The sequence below is a fragment of the Lates calcarifer genome, linkage group LG24 (assembly GCF_001640805.2).
Source record: "Lates calcarifer isolate ASB-BC8 linkage group LG24, TLL_Latcal_v3, whole genome shotgun sequence".
NCBI lineage: Eukaryota > Metazoa > Chordata > Actinopteri > Centropomidae > Lates > Lates calcarifer.
Window position 1 is genome coordinate 7,821,207 of NC_066856.1, and position 15,745 is coordinate 7,836,951.

At 39.4% G+C, this 15,745-nt stretch overlaps 1 protein-coding gene across 1 annotated transcript in view; it reads left to right on the forward strand.

Moving 5' to 3' along the window:
• Positions 1–4,318: 4,318 nt before the first annotated feature.
• The window catches only part of ctnnd2a (catenin (cadherin-associated protein), delta 2a), a 286,657-nt gene continuing 275,230 nt past the window's right edge, over positions 4,319–15,745 (forward strand). Inside the window, 3 exon segments of the mRNA XM_051067006.1 lie at positions 4,319–5,346; positions 7,500–7,652; positions 12,375–14,218. The gene's annotated coding sequence lies outside the window, so the exon portion shown is untranslated.

A 15,745-nucleotide genomic window follows, 5' to 3' on the forward strand; every position in this document is an offset into this window, starting at 1 on the left:
CGTTGTTTTAGATATAAATATATTTGGAAGACATATTCCATGGGTCATACACAACATTAGTTGGTCTATATGCTAAAAACAAAACATTTTATAAACAGAAATTCATTACATGATAATGTAATATGTATGGTCCCTGACAGAAAATAGCTGCTGCAATGAGAGTGGTAGCTGGACCGACTGACAAGGGTTGCATGCTTATATGTTTCTTTTTTTGCATTCCTGATATACAAACCAACAATTGGCATATTGGCAATTGGCTCCCCAAGCTACAATACATTCTGAGAAAGTTTTTTTTTTTTTTTTTTTTTTTTTTTTAATTACGCAAGTGCCATTTATCAAACCACTGACTGAACGTGACAAGAGGGCTGCTTATATGTATCCCAGAAGAGAGTCAGGACAGAGCTGAACTCAACCATGTGTATCAGAATGTGCTTTTAAAATATCAATCACACTCAATGATTAATCAACACAATGTCATAACACATGACAAAGTAAAGTACCGATGACTTGACAGACAGCCTAAAACAACTTCCTTGACAAAAAAAAAAAAAAAACCAACAAAAAATGTAGCTTTAGATGACAGAGATAACAACAAAGATGTGTCAGGGCTAGCCATTCTAATCCAAAGTGAAAGCAAAACTGTATTTGAGCACCTTTACTGGTCATGCTTGAGCAGTCACTGCTAAGTGCATGTAAATGTCATAGCATATCTTTTACAATCTAACTACTTTGAAAATTGTAGCTGCACATGAGCAACGTTAACTTATTTTTACACCATAGTTTTCCCTTAGTACACACTTTCAATCAGCTTCTTTGTGGTGTGCATCATGTACGCGTCTCTCACAGAGTCATTCTTGTGAATTCTGCATGGAAGTGGGTGGTATATGCAGTACACTGTTGATCCTTTGCACAATGTGTGATATTCCAGGATGACGGACGGCCTTAGACCTTTCTAATCCAGCTGGCGTAATAGCTTCTTCTTCTGTAGCTTGGAAACTTATTTGAAGAGTCAGTAGTCATACAACACCCAAAACAAAGAGAGATTTACTGGTACTTGACAGGATAGCTTAAATGAAGAGTGCGCTTCCTCTTGCATAATCCAATGAAGGACTATGTAGTGCAGAAGGGCTGCAGGCTTTTGCTTCACAATGTGCTCGAGTTTGATCTTAGGTGTCCATCAATGTTATCATTGAGCACAGTATTGAGCATCTCGTAGCATTCAGTCATGTTAGACAGGATTTCCTTGGCTTTGCAAAGATTTTTAGTCTTTTTAGTCTTCATCTTCAAGTTGGGTTCTTTAGTCTAGTCAATAGAAGTTAACACACAAACACAATGTGCTAATTAGTATGGAGCCCTTGTAATGAGATGAGTTTAGTCCTATAACTGATATATTTTAATTGATCTCATGAACATTAGTTATATATGATAATTATTATGTACATTCTAATGATATCACTCCAATACACAAATAATCAATGCATATTTATTCCTTATCAGTGTGTATCACTGAAAAAAACACTCACACAGTCTAAGACAAAGTCTGATTTTGACAGTGTTTGATCAAAGTACAGTTCAGGTATGTTTCAACAGTAATAAACCACCTTAAAAAAAGTAATAAGCCAACCATGTTACAGTGTGAGGAAGTATTTTAAATCTGTGCTGGTCTGATTAGGCCTCAGGCTCTGAAGAGGCCTTAGTTTGCTTTGCTGTATGAGTCAGACCTCAACTATGAGCCTGAATCATCAGATGTGATTCTGACCCCACACTGTTCAAAATGAATTACAACTGAACAGCAAAGTACATGACTGATCCAGAGGTAAAGAGGGTGACTCATTGAATACTCATTTAAGTCCAACTTCTTTTATCTGTACTGCATCTTACTGAAAACAAACATATGTTGAAACACTTCTACTTCTAAAATCACCAAATATTTGAGTTTGTGGCTTTACAGGGTGATGTAGATAGATATGTGGAAACCTTACTTAAAAATGCTGCCAGATTGACCAAAAACACTGAAATGACTATGTTCATTTCTCATCCCTGCCGCCACACTTCTCCTCACAACTGTTGTGTTCAGAGCAGTACACAAAGAAGCACTATTTTAATACCTTTTGCATGGACATGGACATTGTGCTGTAGCTTGTCTCTGCCTGGCACAAAGTTGACTAGCATAAGAAACAAATAAGTTCATGTTTGGATACACTCACACAGCCAATGGGCTATGTAATCTAGCAGTGAGTCATACCACAATGTCACAGAAACAGCCTGTTAACATTCTGTGTAAATTTAAGAATATGCCAGAATCTCACAAAGACAAACTGAAAGAATGAGCTTGTCACCTAGCTGCTGGTCCTTTCAAAGTGTATTTAGAGAAGTACAATAAAACAACATCTGTCAGACATACATTTAAAGTATTTTAATAAACTAATGTGACTAGACTTACCGGTCTCTCAAGACAAGGACAACGTATTGAGTTTAGGACAGACATGGCCAGTCTGTCTGTGTTGGGAAGCCTTAAACTCTTCATTCTGCAGGTTAGGTTGTGCAAGTTGCTCACAATCTTCTGCAGAATAGAGGTATATGAGGCCTTTGAAACATTTGAATAATACAGTATACACTGTCAGTGACCACAAAAATTGAAACCCATGTTAAATAGCACAATTGACCACCTTTGGCTTGGTGCTATGCATCATAATACAACAGCTGGCTGTGTGGAATTGGCAAGAGGCCGATGGATGGACACTCCTTGCTGGGGATGCTGCTTTCAGCAAATCCATAACAAAGGAGCTGCACATCCCTATGGACCCCTTAGTGTTTCTTTAATCACAGGGTTTATGTGTAAATAAGTTGTGGAGGTGCTGTTGCAAATAGCAGTGTACGTGTAGTAGATACTAAAAGAGAAGCAGGACCAGAATCTCTATTTTCATGGTCACTTAGTATATATTTTTGATAATATTTCTGGCATTCAAACATTGCTAAATTATATACCAAGAAAAATACAAAATAAGAAGGAAGAACATACATAAAAAAAGGGCTAAATAATGAACAAAAGCAAAATGTACAATCATCATTTTTGCTGACAACTACAAGATAACTACTTCTTACCTCAGTGTCTGATGTGCAGCGACGTAAGTTGTGTCTCAGTGATGGGCACGGTGAGTTGTGCAGCAAGGCTGTGATATTTTCTCTCTTGAATGAATGAGAACATGACAGAGGTCAATCTTAATAATACTACTTTTTTTTGCAGATGGACCAAATCAGGCATTCATGGGGCAGCTAGATTTAAGTCCTTTAAGCTTTTTTTTAATGTCTGAGGAAACAGTTGGAAATGTTTTATTGCTTTCAAGGCACCTGTTTGAAGGTGAAAGGTGATCTTTTTGGTTATATAAAAAACTGTAACTACAATTTAGGCTTAAAACCCCTTAATGAACCCAGTGGGAAGAGCAAATTGTAATATACTTCATGGTCCTACTGTAATATTTTGAGCATTTGTCTGATGCCGACTAAACTTCCAGAAACCACTGGCAGTTCAACACAGCGGTGCAACACTGTTCCTGATATTGACAGGAAATGTGAGCTGCCAGCTGTGGGCTTTCAGAGGAATTACATGCAAAATGGAAACCGTCATTTTCCCCCATAAGTGCATTTTTTTTTTTTTTTTTTTTTTTTTTTTTTTACACTTCATGTCAATGTGCAAACAAGCCTGTTTCCTTGTTTTGCTTTAGTTTCCTTGTATGACTGACTGTGTCTTTCGTAATGGGGCTTTAAAATAGAAAAAAAAAAAAAAAAAAAATCCAACAAGGAAGAGAAGATGGTTCAATCTGACTGTAGAGTGAATGCATACAAAATGATTAACATTTAATACCTTATATTAGGTTGCAGCTGCTTTTGCAAGGTTCACATCTCCAGTGTCTCAGCACTTTTTAAAGTGCTGCTCTAACTTGTCTGCTTCCCTTTACAGTATTCAAGTCAGTTAGGTATAATGGCTGTTACCTGGGTTCAATGTGTCAGTTTAATTTACACTCTAAAACACATACATTCTACACTTGATCAGACTAATCCCTTGAACTGTCATTGCTGAGCTGTAATGCTTGTTTCTTACTGGATGACAGTAAACATTTATTTACCTTTAAGTGTAGTGTGAGAAAAAAATATATATAGGTAAATAGAATTGGTGTCTTACTGTGTTCTTGAGATCAGTTTGCACGATTACCATGTAATCGTTGCTAACTTCTTCGGGAGGCCTTTTGCTGCCACAGGACAGAGAAAGAGGTAGAAGCAGAAGAGCAAATAAACTGATGCAGAGAAGAGGCTGAAAGTTTAGGGTCACAGTGTGAGGGATATAGGGAGAGAGAGGAAGAAGGAGGGATCAGTCATCCAATTCAAAACATGTTTGCATGTATTACATCAGTTTTCATTTAAGCCCAATAACTCTTTATTTTAAAAAAGTCTTTAATAAAACTGTTACTGTTCCCTGCACAGACACATGATCTAAATGCGTCCTTCAATTCCTCAGAAAGTTCCTATTTCATTCATGACGTTGGCCTGAAGGGAAGTTACAGTATTTTTCATTTTCCCAAGGAACTCAAATATCTCCTTGTGTGACCTTGCGCTTCATTAAAAAAAAAAAAAAAAAAAAAAAAAAAAAAACTACCACAGCAGAGCAATGAGCAATACATCCCAGCTACTATAATGACAATACACTATACACTGACTGCAAACTTCCAAGAGGCAGTACAATTGCGTATGGTAATGTCATATTGGAATATGTAAATCCAGTGACGAAAAGTACATTTTTTTACAGTAGAGTTTTGAAGTTCTGTACTTGTTACCTTAGTATCTTCATTCAATGCTGAATGAAACTTCACTACATTTCAGGTAGCTATGGTTAAACAATATTTATTCATCATTTTATAAAAATGATTTGTTTAAGGTTACTCTTTCGTATGTAACGTAATTAGAAATTGCTACACTTTGACCAATCACAAGATTATAATGCTCTTTACACTGGATGGCTCAGAAATTAAATCCACACTCTGAGGGGGCCTTTCTGTAAAATTCTATTCTTTAAACCTTTTTTTCTGTCCATCTACAACCTGTTACTGCACGTAAACACTGGCTTTAGTGGGAATCTGAGGCAATAATACGGAGTCTGTCAGTTCCTGTAAGCCACAAATCAGTTCCCGTAAATCCTAAACCTATTTCGGTTTCCTTCTGAATGGCAGATGGGAAGTTATTCACACGGAATTCCCCTGTTTGGAAAACCATTAAGCCAACATACAGTAAATCAGCCAGACGCTCGGCGGAGAAGGCACGGAGACGGATGCGCGTCTAAGTCGGCTCCCGGTAAGTTTCGAATACGCTACAGCTACACTGATTTACATGGTACTGACTTTGCATGTGTGTTTTATCATCCTCGCACCGACACTGATCAGACTTAAACATCAAATCGACATCGAATTTGGTGTGTTTTTACGTCAGTTTAATCCAGTGCGTCACCACTTAGGCCATTTAAGTTCACTGACATGCAGTACGCTGTTCACTTACCATTGGTCATTCTTCATTCATATTCACCGCGGGCTAGAGCTGGAAATGGGCACTTTGTCGTGCGTCTTCATTGCTGCTCAGATGCTCCGTTTGTCTGGATTTACACTGTGAAAACAAACGCTGTCGGTTTGTTACTATTCCCGCAATTCTTGTGGCTTTTGGTGCGCAGGGATTACAAGTCCTTTCCCACGTCCTGCGTAACTCAGTTCTGCAACCGCAGCATGTGATTTTACTTCCGTCCTCACTAGCAGTTTCACTTTACCCAGACCTAATAACGTGTAAAACGTTAAGGTTAACCCTCCAACTGATATCTACCGGTATCACTGTGATAGATGGAGACAAACGTGTTTTAACCACTGCGCATTGCTTTGCGGCTCACATAGCGTCCACTTCACGAATATGCTTGATAGACCGGTACAGGACACTGGTCAAGGATGATTGACTGATAGTTGGAATCATTCATTCATTCACTCAGAAGCCCCTTTTCAACAAAACCCTGCCTATAGCGCACATAGATGACCATGTTCACTTTAAATGCTGCTGTATAATCCAGAACTGGTGCAGTTAGGAATGAAGTACCTTGCTCAATTCCAGGGGTGACTATTAGTCATCCCCCTCCCTGCCCTGAGTTTTTGTGGTATTCTGTGGTTGTTGAATCCTCTGCACAAGCTCACATCTCTCAAAACTGCCCTCTTCCACTTGTTGATGGATGAATGCAAACACTGTTTCATTCATTCATTCTCACTGCCCACTACCTCACTTAGTGGCTGATAAACACAAGATTCCAAGGCTTGGGAATAGGCAGAGATAACTGGTTATTGTTAGGCTAAGGTGAAGGGGGTCAGTGGAGAAGGGGAAATGCATGTTGATGATAAACCAGACTTCACCTGTCCCCAAATCTATTCCTGAGCCTTGGAATCCAACGCCAACCCTTTCTGGTTGAGGTGATGTCTGGCACTGATAATATTCCTGATTTTATGAGAAACTGCAAGACAGATAACCAGACAACACATCGATGTGTCACATTCAAAACATGTCTGTAGTCACACCTTGACCTTTCTTGAAATCTATATGGAGGGTTTCAACCTTTTGGTGCACTTAATCTCTTTTAATCATTAATGTGTCCTTTGGAACAATGAAATCATTTTTGTCTGCCAATCTAAGACTGCACTTACATACAGTATGAAGATAACAGCAAAAGTAAGCAATAAATGGTAACGATAAATGGCAGGTAGATGTGTGGGTCAGGCTACTCAGGCAGGCTACTGGCATCATTAACATTTAACAGAAGTGAAACTGTGCCTTCAATGAATAAATCTGTCAGCATCTGCAGGGAAAAATACTGATAAACACACACACATTATAGCTGCAGTTCAGTAGTAGAGTCCATCTGCTCCGTATTTCAGTACAAATCCCGTTTACTTTGAGAGATGGGCCTCTACTAAAATGTAAACCGAGTTGTACACCGTATGGTGGATTAATTGGAAGAATTTGCAATAACATTCTTGAGTGGTTTGTAAAGTCAAAGGTAGCATGTCAAAACATTCAGCAGAGATCCAGTTATCAGAGGGGTTAGGGCTGACACTTTCTGACAACCCAGAAACTTCATTTTTATGTATGCTTGAGTATGGAATTAGTTTACAATGTACATCATACAATATGAATTTTACAGGTTATTGGTCAGTGATTTATTCCACCGTCTGCTTGCAACTGTTGACAAGTGAAAAGGTATAGTCTATAGTCATTGCTTGGTTTTGCCTTTTTTATTCAAGTTTTGTAATAGTAGCTGTGTTTTCAGACCTTTTTGCTACAGTATAAAACACATATGCTGTGTTTTTGCGTGAGAGCAGAAAGCCAGTGTTGTTTTGGATCTGTGCTGTGTATTTGACCGTATGTGGAAGTGTACAGGAATACCTGAAAAGCAATAAAAAGTGTGCATGTGTGTTTTACAGTGTTGGAGTTCGCAGTAATTAAAAACATCCATCAGATTATGACAGTCATGCCAGACAGCATTGCATCACGGGACTCCGAACGTGACAAGGGTAACCATGACAATGACAATCAAACACACGGATGTTTAACAAGAAGATTCCTCTTGTTTCCCGGTACGTAGTGATTCAGTCACAAACTATGTGTGGGGTGTACTGACAACATCAAAGGTGTTTAAATCATTACTTTTCTTTCACTTTGATTGTTGTCATTTGTCTGCCTCTGTTTCACTTGTTGCTTTTCATTATTTGGGTTTTTTATGTCGATGTTACATATCAAACACTGGAGCAAGTGCACTAAGCAGTGCACATGATCATCAGTGTTTGTTGTGGCCACCAGGGTGCTAGGAGGGTGAGGTCTGCCTTGTGTTGACAGGAATGTAGTCAAGTCTTTCTGGGTTGTCTGCACCATGCATGCATACAAGACTTTGTGTTCTCTATCTAGACACAGTGTATGTGACACTGACTATACATAGAACAAGTGAAAGTTATCTAAAGTAACTCGACAATAATGTAACTTGATAATTACGCCCCCATAAAGAGACTGAAAATTTAACAAAACCTGAATAATGTCCTTTAATTCACTACCACGGTCTTCTAATTATAATTAACTGTATTTATATGTCATTTTTATTTAAAATATATCAGTGCAATGAAGGCAGTGAAAGACACCAAGCCAAAAAACCCAAACAAAAGAACAAGGAGAAATGCTCAGCACTTTCGGCTCGCATTTCTGAAACTTCTCTAAATGTTGTTTTAAAAATACTGTAGCTGTGTTAAATCAGTGACAGGAATGTTTTTGAAAAAGGGCTTTTGGTTTTGGGAGGCAATTATGTCAGGTTTTTCTTTTTTTTTAAACCAGATCAAAAGGGAGGACATTTTCTGTGGGAATGTTTGAACGGTGGAAGATTACAGTAAGAGTAAAATCCTCCTCCTCCTCCTCCTCCATAGAGGGGATCAGAGGTCAGAAGACACATGCAAGTATTTGATCACACTTCTGTCGCATTCTTGTAACAGATTTGTGGTTGATTTTGGCAGTGAAATTCAAAGTTGTGAACCATTCCCAGTGAATTAAGTTTAAGATGTCCCTTACTTAATTTTTTCTCCCAAACTGTCTGAACCTGAAGGTACTGACAGAAGCAGCATGGCTGTAACTATCTCAGTTAATTTATAAATTTTATTTCCTTTATTAAATGTCATTATTCATTATTGCCAATTTTGGGTGCGTCTCCCTTTGTTAATAAGCAAGCTAGTCGTAACACATACCCCTTATTATTTGATGTGCAATAAGGCTGCATGCCAAGTGGACACAGTCCTGTCATACATGGCCTGTACATTTAAATATTACCGTATGTGACCTCTTACACATTTATGTACACTTATGTAAGTGTTATGAAGTGTTACTGATTAACTTCCTGTGTGTATATATCTTTGTCTATTTCTTCTGATGAAATATTGCAGCCACAAACTTTAGATACAGAGCACAAATGAACACAGTGATAAGCAATAAGCGTGCCATTTAGTCATTTTGTTCAATTTTCCTTTTGGTGTCAAAAATTTTTTTAACGTACACACCCACATACTGTACAAGGCTTTTCACAATGACAGACGGCGATGCGGGTGTGACACATACTGGAATAAATTGTTGCTTAATATTCTTGACTGAAAACTACATTTCCTGAGAACATTTCCCATAATCTGTGTTGCAACATATTTTATGAATGAGAAAGTTTTTAGCAAGCGTTTGGATTGACGATTAAAAAAAGGAAATGAAAAACAGGAATTTGCTTTAACTTGTGTAATGTCACACATCCATTGAAAGCACGCTTTTGGCTGGAAGCGTCATCTTGCTTGTCTTCCACTGTAGCACTCTCACTAAAGTAAGTCAAAGTTGTCTCTATTCCTTCTGTATTATATCTTAGTTAAGAGCCCAGTTCTTTGCATCATTTATAGTTTTACCCCATCCAAATGTGAAACAGTGTGGAGGAACAACAAAACACCTCATGTTTGTTCATAGAAGTATATGCTAAACTTATCATGTATTTGTGTAGCTTGCTCATGTAAGTCCAGTGTTGTGTGATGTGGGCTGTGAACTTCTTTTTCCATGTAAATGTATGACATAATCATTAGCTTCCTCTAATGACACATGACAAGTGTTGTATATATATTATACAGTACACATCACAAATCTACTTCCACAGATGCAAAACCTATACACCAAATGACCAAAAGTAATACATACCCCATTTATGTGCTACAATAGAAAATGAAATGTTCTGAAAGTGAGGTGTGGAAAAACTCATCCATCATGCAGAAAGCAAGGATGAACTGAATCACTGACTGTGTACCAGGCCTTATTGCCCAACATCTGTGCACTACCTCACTGGTGCTTTTATGGCTGAATGGAAAAAAAAATCTCTGCAGTCAGATTCCATAATCTGAAAGTCTGAAACCAGAAGAGGCTGCTTTGAAGGGAGATGTCCAATAATCACATGAGTATAACATTATATTCTCCACACGCTTCATTTGGGTGTCTGCATACTAGTGGCCATCTATTGTGTAACTCTTTCCATGACGGTTTACTGTCAAAAGTGTCCTCTGAGCTTTTTCTTGCAGTTTGATGCTTCACATTCATCAAATGAAGCGATGCTGTGAAATAGCTCAGACAGCTTGTGCGCTACATAACCGTGTTTGCAGCAGCTATATATTTCCAGCTTGAGAAAATATAAACTAGTTGATAAACTGGTTCCCTTGTCCTTGCATTCTTTCTCAACTCTTCAGTCTACTGATGCTGCATTCTGCTGCTGTTGCTGCTGCTTCTTCACTGCTCTGGTTTCACCTCAATGCTATGCTGAATGCATTTTCGTCCGTCCGCCTCCTCGACATTTACCTGTGGGCTCTGTTCTTCCAATTCCTGTCGGGTGATGTGACACCAAAACAAATTGCAAATTTCAACTGCATTCTCTATACACTCATACTTTTAATTTATGAGTTGAGTTGTGTGAACAAAGTTTAAGACAGCGATGCCAACTTGCACAAATCATTCTTATGGCTCAGCAGAGACCACCTTTGTTCTTGTTTCTCTTTCAAGGTCAGCGAGTCAGAGGACATGCTCTCTTGGTCCCGCTGTATAAAACTATTTCTCAGCCCACTACCTCACAGCCCACTTGCTAGTCTGTGAGCTATTCATGCATGAACAAAACCTGCTACATCTGAAAACTTTGTTTTCCTCGCCAGATGCTGTAACATCATCTTTTGCCATATTTTCTGCATGGATAAAAGACTGTAACGTATTGTGACTTTTTGTCTATTTTCACAAACCCACTTTTAGTGCTGAATGCAAGTTTCAGTGTGGTTGAGGTCGAGTATGGACTGACCCAGCATGTTTCTCCAAAAATAATCGGTTGCGGATGAAACATGTTCTATAAACACAAGAATGAAACTAAATTTTAACAGTTGACAATGTTTCTTTTCATTCTTTCCATTATCCCCAGTTTTTCCAGATTCACGCAGTGACCATTAAAGTTTCCAACAAGACTTTCCACTGCTTTTATTGCAAAATAGAAATTAAAAAAAAAAAAACATTTGTTAGGATCTATTTATAAACTCTTCTCATAGCATAGCAGTGTTTACACACTCTCAATTGCGCATGCAATGTACTATAGTGGTAACTTTAATCCCTAGAGAGGGAGAACATAAACCACCATTTCTGTGAGTTCAACAAATAGGAAAATGAAAAATTAGGTATGCAGATCACCTACAAATTTATTTGAACCAGTCTTTGTTGCATTTGAGACAATATATCTATTAATAGCATACATTTTGATTTGATTTGAAGATATGGAGAAACCTAATGGAGATGCCTTTGAATCTAGATGATTTTATCAACTGATTTAGGTCATATCTCAGTTTAGTGGCACCATCTAGTGGTTATTCTTCAAACATGCATAAGCACGCAAAGCCTTCCATGTGCTCAGTGATCAATCACCCCTGACCTGTGATGTATGATTGCCACTGTCACATGATCGGCTGACTCGATGCATGATAAAGCAGGTGCACAGGTGTTTGTAAATGAGGTGCTTGGTGAGTGTACAACACATGTACTGAGAGAGAAAGAGTAAGAGAGGTACCCAGAAATTATAAAAGTTAAAGTCTTTTTCATTAGACTACACTACACCAACACTACACTTTCATAGAGGTATGCAAAAGAAAAAAAACTCACTTGCAATGTTGGAAAGATTTTAGTATTTGTCTTTCAAATTCCCTTTTGGCTGTAATCCTATTACAATGGTGGTGGAATAATAAAGTGAAATATGTCTGTTTTGTTTATATGTACATCATAAAAACAAATACAAACAATTCCATATGACATTATAGGGCCGGAAAATAGGAAAAACACTATTAACAGACAGTGAGAGCAGACTGCAGAACCTGCTGCAGTAAATTAATGACACTGGAAAACAGACGAATGATGATAATTAATGAGAATCTCGCTTGCTGGACACTCTCCAGCAGTCTGTGTGCAACAGTGTCAACAGTACTCTGGCAACAGATAATGGACAGTATAGCTGCTAACTTATAAGCCACGGCTGCTGATACTGAGATGAGTAAAGTGACTGTGACTGCCTGATGATCATGTCAGAAAATATGGTAATATAGATTTTTTTTTTTTTTTACCCTTATTTAGAAAAAGAAGACATGATTTCTTGAATAAATTGTTAATTCACACTTTCGAAAATTATATAAAGCTTTATTAAAGTATTTGAAATCAAGTAAAAACTAATTTAGCTATGTTCTAGGAAGGTCATCCAAAATAACACCTGTTCTTTCTTTCTACAGGTTTACTGGACTCTACAATTTCAAAATCCAGGACTGCAGTTTATGGTGGTAACAACTGTTATCTGGGCAAAATGTTTTTATCAACTGTAAGAGAAAGCAATAACATCTCTTATCTTTCCTTTCTCTCTCTCTCTCTCTCTCTCTCTCTCTTCAGCTTAGCTGTGAAGATAATGAAATGTGAAACTGTGACTTGGAAGTGTTTTTTTTTTATTATTTTAAACCTGAAGCTGAATGTTGCTGTCAACTTTTTTTTATCCAAACTCTGAGTCAACAAAACACACAGCTGTTTCTTTCATAAAATGACTATAGCATGCAAAAAAGGTGCAATTTATAATGTTCTTCCCTTATTTATTTATTTATTTATTTTTTATTTATTTATTTATTGTGGTTTTTCAATTTATTTACAGTCTGGAAAAATATGGACATTAAAGGCCCTGTTTTCTTACTTCTGCAGCATTTCTTCTGTCCATCACTATAATAACACAGCAAACTGAATAATTAAATATGCAATTTCTGCCATACCGCTTTGAATGGAAGCTGTACCACAACTGTTGTGGAAAATGGAGCATTGACAAAGAATGGCAATTATATACTGGAGAGCATTTTTCCTAGGGACGAAGAAGACAAAATTCATTTGTCTTGTCTTCATTTCCACATATTACAGTTCTGATTGTTGAAACATATCAGATGAATGAAAAAAGGAAAAAAAGGATGAAATAAGCAGGACTGACACGTAATAACGTCTGGAAACCAGGTGTGTATTTGAAAGGTGAAAGGGCGAGAGGGGAGTGGGGGGCTGGAGACATGATGGAGTGTGGGTCAGGTGATATTGTCATCATCATAACCCCATAGGGATCTGGCAGCCATAGGCTGTGTATGTGTGTAGAAAAGAGTGTGTGTGTGTGTGGGGGGGGGGTATAACAACACGGCTGGGAATGGAAGCGTCGGCGGAGGTGATATTGTGGAGAAAAATACTGTTTCCAAAGTCACATAATGAGTTACGGGTGAGAGTTGGGGTCTGGCGTGTAGTGGTTATGGTCTCCGGGGAAGGAACCAATGTCCGTATGCTGGGGTTGTTACAAGGGACTAATTGGCACCACGGACGACTTTCTATGAGACACTTAAATGGCTTGATCACATGTTCAGCACACGGCAGTGCCACGCAGCACTTGTTTAGCTGTCACAGCAGAAGCTGAGAGGGCAATAAGCCCCCTAAGTGTTCCCGGGTAGAGCTATACTTACACAAAAATTGCTCTGTCAAAATAGCAAAGAAACGGCACTGTGGATATGCACGTACGACGCAGGTTAAATGTATGGGACAACACCCAACCGCTCCCTACCGCGCTCCACCTGAAGATGGCGCTCCATATCTTCGTATGACCACCGTGCCGAGGGTGTGCGGGAGGGAGACTGAGCTGCTGTCTGCCTCCTTCCCGATGGTGTTGCCTCCCCGTCGTTGCAGTGCTTTGCTCCTCTCTCTCTCTCTCTCTCTCTCTCCTCTCTCTCTCTCTCTCTCTCTCTTTCTTTCTCGCTTTCGCACCCAGCGCCTCGCCTCTTCCTCCTCCTCCTCCTCCTCCTCCTCCTCTTCTTCCTCTTCCATCTCCTCTACATCCTTCTCCTACTCCCCGCGGATGCCTCAGCCTCGCACCCCCGGCCCAGCATCCCGGCAAATGGTCGCTCCATCCCCGGCAACTCTGGACGCAGGACACAGCGAAAAAGGCGCACCGCTCCGTTCTGATCTGATCTGAGCACACTGCGGATTGACTTGAAACGAGAGACGGACCAGGCACAGAAAGGGAAACGAGGAGAAGCCGGTCGCTGACAGTGGCCAGGATCTTATTTCGGTAAGTCATCGCGTTATTTTCTCTGATTTAGACTTAAACATAATCGGGAAGAGAGCAATAAGGTGACAGGTCTTCAAACGCCTGTGAGTTTTTTTTGTTTTTTTTTAGCCTCTTGACATTTTTCAGAGTGGGACGTGCTCTTGCAATTTGGAGATGCGTATGCAGAAATCTGAAGATGACTTCTGGATCATGCATGCTGGATGATTTTGGGGGGAAACTACTGATTTTTAAAAAATGTGATGCCCTGCTTTTGGTAACAAGCTTGCTGCGCAGCTCCTCTCAGAAACAAACGTCCGGCTGTGCTCATATTACCCAGCACACAACAGATATTTGGCTCCAGCTGACTGCTGACCCAAATTCACCATTGGTTGTGCGTAAAAGTGCTCAAAAGGTGCGAAAAGCCGTGTAAACAAAAGGGGGGTGGTTGCTCTTCCTCACAAGATAATTCATTATTTTGTTTCGACAACTCCATTCACAACCAGAATGGTTGCTGTTACATACTTAAAACATCTGGACATGACGTTATGGCATAGTATTATCTGTGATTTATTTGTGGATCTGTGGTTCAGGTATTATAGTGCTGTATACCGCCTATAAATCTCATTGTCTTCTGATGCCCATTAAGTTTTATGGAATTTCCTTTTGTCTGCATGGCTCTGGAGTATGAGAGGTGATGCAAGGACAAGAGTAAGGGTAAGACTCCATACCTTTCCCACAGCTGTACTTGTGCTTTGATCAATAGACATTTGCAAGAGGCGGGATTGTGCGCTGGCAGTCTGTCAAGGGCGTACGGTATATCCAGCAGATGATTTTTCAGCCTTTACTGCATGTCAGCACTTGGGCAGGTGCATGATGGACAGCAGGGGCACGGGTGTACAGGGAGGGAAAGAGTATTAGTGCACGCTCAGGTCTGTATCTTGTCAAAACCCTTGTCTTTCTGGGTTGCGATGCTGCTAAAATACAAAACTTTGGGTCGGGATTTGCAGGTTAGGCAGCTTCCTCCGTGGCCAGGTAAGCAGCCGTGTAACAAGAAGAATACAGTCCCCTCTAATTCCCCTTAAACTGACCTCTAGTGCAGGAATATGGGGATATACTTTTTTTTTCCCCTCACATGTTCTCCACTGACAACCACTACTCAGTCTGTTTAAACCAGCATGTTATCCACTTTTCCAGTACTTTAAGTGACAACAGTACAACACTCTCCTTCCTCATGAGCCACACATCTTCAAAAACTTCAACAGATTTTTTTTTTTGTTGTAGAAGGATAAGCACCATTACAAAAGACCTATCACTGTGGGAACTGTCTCAACTATTCTTGTCTCTCTCTCTCACGCACACACACATACACTAACACACTCATCCCCTCTCTATATTTCCTAAAGATTAGCTTCTTTTATGTCCAGTAAATGTCTCCAGTGGGCATGAAACGCCTTGTCCTTCATCGCAGGACACAGATTAAGCTAATTCACACAGCAGCACAGGCCTAATGCCTAATCACTATGCTGCGCCGGCAGAACAGAACAGTCT